The sequence below is a fragment of the Metopolophium dirhodum genome, chromosome 8, assembly GCF_019925205.1.
Source record: "Metopolophium dirhodum isolate CAU chromosome 8, ASM1992520v1, whole genome shotgun sequence".
NCBI classification, from domain to species: Eukaryota; Metazoa; Arthropoda; class Insecta; order Hemiptera; family Aphididae; genus Metopolophium; species Metopolophium dirhodum.
Window position 1 is genome coordinate 25,689,139 of NC_083567.1, and position 7,873 is coordinate 25,697,011.

Consider the following 7,873-nt stretch of genomic DNA (forward strand, 5'->3'; position numbering starts at 1 on the left):
ATTTTCGTAACTAAAGAAATTATTATTACCTATTATTATAAGCATTCTACGCAGCACACCACATGGTCAGTGTCGGACACGATGTCAAAAAGGCTTACGGCATTTTGCAAACGCACTACACGCAAAACCTATGACACGGAATGTATGCTTACGTGACACGCGCTTGAGCCGATGAGACCAGTCCGAAGACGATTTAACGTCTGCACGACGGAACTGGTCGCGGGCGCGAGGTATATACTTATATACGATGATACCAACGATGATAGCCTGAGGGGCTGCGGGACGCATTATCCAACTCGCAACGGAAAGGTGATACTGGTGTCGTGATTGGAGAAAAGCATTTATATATACGTATATTAAACTGGTCAGCAAGTTTTGCATAATATTCGCAGTAAAAGTCGATACACGTTTACTCGGATTGTCACTATCTGTCACATGAGCACGCACACACGTACAACCTTCGGCGGCTTTCGCGGATCTACGTAAAAAACGCTTGGCGTGAAAAGAGAAAAAAATTATCATATAAATATCCGACGACGTCGCACGCGTACTGCACAGACGGAACGTTGATCGTGGAGAATAAAAAGGACACAGAATCAAAAATTAATTTTAAAAAGAAGTATTGTAATAATGAATTTTTATCATTAAATAAATATTTCGGATGTCGTATAATGTTTTAAGTTAGTTTATCAAATTCTGATAAAAACATCATATTTTTTTAACATAATATCATTCTTCAATACGTTGAGTTTAATATTGTTAAATTGACTTATTTAGATTTAGGTAGTTATACCATTCCTACATTAATCATAAGCCCAATGTTACAATATATGCAATGAGTTTTATTTATTGTACATTTCAGGGCTTTTATAACAGTTTTTAAATGATGCTTACAATTAAAATGCCTATAACTATAACTGCAAGACTTTAAAAAGTTATAAATTGTTATTATTTTATAAACACAAACCAACAAAAAACTAAACTTGTAAGTATTCATTGAGAAATTGTTAAATTCTATGAAAATATTAGTCATGCGGTCACGCACTCACATACGGCGGCTTTAGCGTACAAATGTAAAAACCGCTCAGCGTGAAAATAATTATTATATAAATATCCTACGCGTACAACACAAATCTAGGTAAAAATGTCCGAAAAAATATCCAGAAAAAAATGTCCGAGGTAGAATTGTCCAAATTAAACTAAGACAAACTCCTAATTTAAAAATTTTAAATAGGATAAATGTATCATATTCCCTCAAAATAGTTGCTTTTGTATGAATAATAACCCTGTAAAATATTACTGCATTAAAATTTTAAAGTCAAAAAGTTATAAATTTTATAATTTTATTAACACAAACCAACAGAAACCAATATATGCAAATATTTATTAAGTACATTTTTGAATTCTATGAAATTATTACTCACGAGTCATGAGTCAGGAATTAAAGTAAAATAATGTTAAATACATTAGCATAATAGCATAGGTATCAAAATATAAGTATCTAAAATATTCTGATTTATTCCACTTTTTATTACGATATCAATATAAAAATATGATTTAATAAAAAAAATGATGTCAAAATTTGAAAATTCAGGAACAATGACTTTTAGGGAAATTAAACATAGCTTTTTCATATTGTTTGTTGTTACCATACATAACGTTAACCTTTTTTCTTACATTTTTTAAAGAAAATGGATCATATCCAATAAAATGTTTAATTTAAATTGATGGGCTAAATAACAACTAAATAAACAAAGAATACACATTGAATTGTGATCAAAAAGCTAATTTGAAATTTGAAATCCTAGATAGGTACAGATGAACAATAACTTTTAGAAAAATTGAAGAATATTTTGAGAATAATGACAACTATGGAATTTAAAAAATATCTTATTCAAAATGGTTCAACTTGTCTACATTTCAAGAATTTTAAAAATGTTTTAATTCTTTAGAAATTATTACTCATGATTCACGAGGCAGGAATTAAAGTAAAATAATGTTAAATACATTAGCTAATCTAGGTACTTGTAAATAAACAAAAATTACACATTGAATTGTGATGAAAATGCTAATTTCAAATCTTGGATAGGTACAAAATGTACAAAATGTACAAAATGTACAAAATGTACAAAATGTACTTGCAATTGACGAATATGAATCATCTCCAGTAAAATTAATAAGTAGGCAATAATAATACATTAATATACGTATAATAAGTATTATAAGTAGATCTTGGTAGCCATTAAAAATCTCACAAGGTATAATCTATATTTTAAGAATTTAAGAAAAATTTTAATTATTTATATTTAAAATTTTAATTTTATAAAATTAATAGTTGAAATTTAAAGATTCATTGGTCTCAAAACGTCCTATAAGGTTAAATCAATCTCTTATCTAGTGGTATAAAAATGTATATTGAATAATGTAAAGGTAATCAATAAATGTATTAACATTACCACTCAGAATATAAAACTGGATTGAACATTTAAGTAGTATTGATCAAAAAAATATAAAAATATATACATAATCACAATTATTTTTATAGATATTTCAAGTTAAAATTTGGACGAAATTAGATATTTGTTGTTTTTTTTTTTTATTTATTTATTTATTCTTTAAGAATATAATGGGTCCCACTGAACCTGTTTGTGGATAATTCAAACGGCTTTCGTCGGATTTGACGATTTTTCGATCTCGCCGTTAGGTTATCCTAGCTCTATGTTAACCTATGATTTCCATACCGCGATTTTAAATACAGGTCGCCGCGATGTGCGAGCGCCATCTTATCCGATCGTTAAACATATTTATTGCACCTATGTATGGTGCCTAAGTATGGTACGTGTTTACAAGTCGTGAAAATGAAATACATAACTGCACCTGCCGCGACCAGCGCGAATAAAATAAAATACAAATGCAATGACGCCCGCCGACACGACGACGCCGCGGAGACATCCGCAAGACAGCGTCAGAACCGGTGTGGATGAGGTGGCGGAAAGAAGGTGCCCGCAATCGTGTGTAATCAGACACCCTTCGCCGACGCCGACACCTCGTACAATTAGTGTCGTTTAGCGCGCGCGTTTCGACAAACGAGACGTAATAATTTTACGCCATCGTATAAGCCGTATCCGTCGCCGCGGCCGACGTCGGTGACGAGTTGACCATCTTTGATGACTGGGTAATTTTTTATAGCAATGTTTTTCGTTTAATTTATCCCGAGGCTTGTTGTTTGAATTCTGAACAATTACTTTTATATATAAGACAGGGTTGTTAGCCCTGCGCTTAAAACCCCACCTGAAGGACCGGACTAATCAGCTTGGATGCGTGTGGCTATTGCAAAGGTGCATCAGGTGGTGCGCAACATTCCCTACGCCATCTTATATCGCAATAATAGTGGATATTAATGTCATCGCAATGATTATCATTTCGAAGTCGATTCTGATTTGTGTCAAAATATCTAACTAAAAAAAAAAAAATAGAAAAATAGTTTTACGGAAATCCTTTAGTCAAAATCGATCAACCAAGAAGTCAATAATGGGTCTAATGTAATACACGCAGCCACGCAGGGTTGGGCAAGAAACTAAAAAAAAGTATCATGATACATGATACATGCATTTAGTGTATCAAGATACAAGATACATTGCAAATGTAGAAAAGATACAAGATACATGATACTTTTATATTTCCAATCGAATTTTATTAATTATTAAACGTAAAACGTTTATACACACTTCACTATACTGTCTATACAAACAAATACAAAATATTATTTTTATAGTATTTATAAATTCTTATAAAGTCATTATTATATTAAATAACAGAATAAGTCAATAGATGCACATTATATACATTTATAACTAATACATCACATATATAATATAAATACACCAAAATTAATAAATTACATGCAAATTACATCTTAATTTATACTTAAATATATATAGCTGCTTTATGTGAATAATAAAATTGGTTATGGCCTTTAACGAAAATTACGGTTTTGTGCTTTTCTGTATGACTATTTACTGCGTGTAGATACGTATACCGAGTACGGGCATACGGCCATACGGGCACCTTAATTTTATTTTATTTTTATCAAATTATCTTAAATTTATAAGATTGCGTGGTACATTTTTTCGTTATCGTTAATTTCGGCTCGATTGCACCTGGCCAATTTTTCGTAAAAATACAATACGCAACAAAATTATCTAATATCAAAATTTAAAATGGTTTGGTACTATTTAGTACAAATTTTTACAATAGTGATATCTTGTATCTTTTGGCAAAAAATACATGATACTTGATACTTTAAAATTATGTACCATGATACAAGATACAAGATACAATTGTATCTTTAAAACTGCCCAACCCTGACCCCAACATATGATGCTGATGTAACTGGGCCAGTACTGACCAAAATGTGGAAGTATGAGTTAAATTTATACATCTATAAATTATATTTCATTTTATTTCAAATGCATATTTAAATGAAGTAAATAATTTTTTTTTTAATAAATTAAAGATTGCTCTTCAAGGGGAAATGTGCCGTTAAGGTGCAGAGCACTACGAGGATGAAGACGAATTGATAAGTGTATTATACACGTCAAACCAAATAATGAACATATTATATAGATATGAAGCGACGATAGTAAAAAAAACGTTTATAATAATTTATGATTTGTTAGAAAAAAAACTTCTCGAGTTATTATTAACGTGTATCTTTACTCGTCGATTATTATTCGTAAACATGTAATGACCGTATCAACTGGCAACATTTGTGAGTAGTGGTGAAATCTCAACTTCCGGAGTAGATATAACTAAGGTAAAAACTACTTCCCACGATAATCTGCTGTGTAACACACGCACACACAACGTAGACGCCAATCTAGTTAGGTAACGAACAAATTATGCTCAAAATTATATATCATAATACAATAAGTCTGTCTTGATGCCGTTGTATAATTAATGTACATATGGTTGTACAAATGGTCATTATGAGATACTTGTTGCCTACTCGGTTAGCCGTTATGTACTGTATAGTTATATATTGTAAAAAGGGGCTTCAGTCAACAACAATAACCAAAGACGAGTAATACAAATTCAAGGGACGCCGTAAAATCCTGGGAAAAAATTTAATAATGGAATCATAGACTACATTATAACATATCCGTATGATAAAACAGAAATAAATTTAAATACATTGAAATGTATAATATATTAATATTTGTAGAGCATAAAAACCCATTGAAAACAAAATTCCAGACCTTACAATCAACAGAATTCAAAAAATTATGGTAATATATTGTATGATCACTCTCTTAAGTTAGGTAGTTGTATTTATAATATTATCTATTTTATTTCAGTTTCATAGGTTCAGTTTCATCCAGTCATTTAATTTCACGATGACACCCGAATAAGCATCACACTGATTGGCGATTGCTATGAATAGTGACATTTCACCAGGCAAAAATGATTATTATGATTATCAGTACCAAATTAAAATTTATCAGTCGGAATTAAAGAGCAGTGAGGTAACAGAATTTTTCCCGAACGGCTTGCTATTCAAGTTTCAAATACAACATGTAAATTACCATTTTCTGCTCTTAATACTCTAAAATGAACTAATTTTAGACTAACTAATGAACCTATCGACTACTCTATATGTTCATAAACCGTAGTCCGAACATGAATGGATGAACGAACAAATTCAAACCCATATCGAACGCTTTGATCAGACCGCCTTTGGAGCCAATGCTTCCGAACGCGAACGAATGCATTAGACAAAATGCGCTAGAGTATAAAATTAAATGTATGGCAAAAACAACCAACAGGCAACAACCGCCTACAATAATTAAAACTTATCGCAAAAAAATTACCAACTGCTAAATATCAAACATAATATCCAAAACCCATAGTCATATTATTCTGTTTAAGAGTATGAAGTTCAAATTTCGATAAAACTCACAAATTTGCAAATAATTTAATAGATAAAAGTATACACAATTTTCAATTAATATACTTCAGGCTTGAAAACTCACTTTTTACATTTTACATTTTTACTCATACTTAAGGAACCCACACTTCAGCAGGAGCGGACTGGCCAGGTGTGCCACTAGCACATATAAAAAAAGCATCAAATGCATTTATGAAACCTGGCCATTTCTAGAACCCGAAAATATGTTTTTTTTAAGAAAATTTGCGGTTACATAACGTTTTCAAAATAATGTGGTATTGAATGCTGAAATATATAAAAAATTCTTAACACTTAAACCTGAAAACTACGATTTAAATTCAGATCTGGCTTTAGTATAACTGTATAACATTAAAAATTATCAAGAAACTGCAATTTTTTTATATTATTATGTATAACAAATGGCACTATTTATATGAAAAATGTCTTCCGTAAAACGTTATTTATAGAATATCATTTAGGAAGAAATTTAACATTGAAGAAAGTTGAAGGGTTGTGTCAAAATATCTAAGTAACTAAAAAAAAAATAGAAAAACTGCAGTATTTACGGATATTTGTGATTCAACTTTAAGCATATTAATGTTTAATGCTAAAATATTAATAATTAAAAGAGACAGTTCAATATAGAACCATTCAGATCAACGAATAAAGTATGGAATGGAATAATTAAAGAGGAATACATCGATGACACCGAAAATCACAATGTTAGGTCAATTATTACAAAAATGATATAAATAAAAATTATTAGTCATAAAAGTAATATAAGTAATTTGATGATACAATTGTTATCCCCCCACAATTGTAACCAATTGTCACCCAAAAACAAATTAAATGTACAAATGTAACAATGTAGAAGCTAATGGCCCATGTCACCGAAGCTACAAAAAGATCAATAAAAAAAAAAAAAAAATTAAAACCAACAAAACTAAAAATACGAAAAAAATTAATATAGTTATACATGATTATGATCGGTAACGTTTTAAAAAGCGATTACCGGCCCAACCACCAACGCACGCGTTTGACGAAGAATATTTTGGTTTTAGTACGTCTGAAGTCTGCACGCGGCTTTATAGATACAACCATATTAAACCCACTCGTCGTGTTTCATTTATAAGTCTCCGTAATAAAACCGTTTTTAACGTAGCCGCTGCCACTGAGTGTGTACGTAGCGCGCACAAAGTCATATTACATAGGTATAATGTTTATATGAGAGGGCGTAGACTTAATCGTACTCAAAAACGAACGACCGCCGACAAAGCGATTAGTATGCCGTAGTACACCTACTGCACTATCGCGATGGAATGAGTGACTTTTAATAACGTTCAAAAGCACCAGTTATAGGTGGTGGTAGTGGCAGTTAAACACGATATTGGTCTCTTGGATATCTAGTCGGTCTTTGTATCACGGGATAAGATGCCGTAATCAATCCCTGTAACCAGACCTGTCTTAACATGTAGCAACCGTTTTTATCTTTCAATACCCAAGTATAAATAGAAAATCCTAAATATTAGTTAAGTACTAATAATTTTTAGATAGTTATATCAAAGAAACTTTGTATAGCATTCATCATAATTTTTAACAAGTAAGACCCGTCGTATAATATTTAATATTACATTATTTTTTAATGATATATGTTAGTTAAATCATTCAAAATTAAACAGCCATGTTGATGTATAGATGTATCAATTAGATGCTTTTGTACAAAGGAAAAGTTCATGCAATGTATATTGTATATTGTAAAATATGTATAAAACACCAGTCAAAATTGGTAAATAGCACTTTAAAAAAATTATGTATTTACAAAAATAAAATAATAGAATAATATATAATGAAATAACAGTGGTGATATTTAGAAAAATATTCATTTTATAGATCTTGTTGATAATCAAAAATCAGAACTCGAAAATG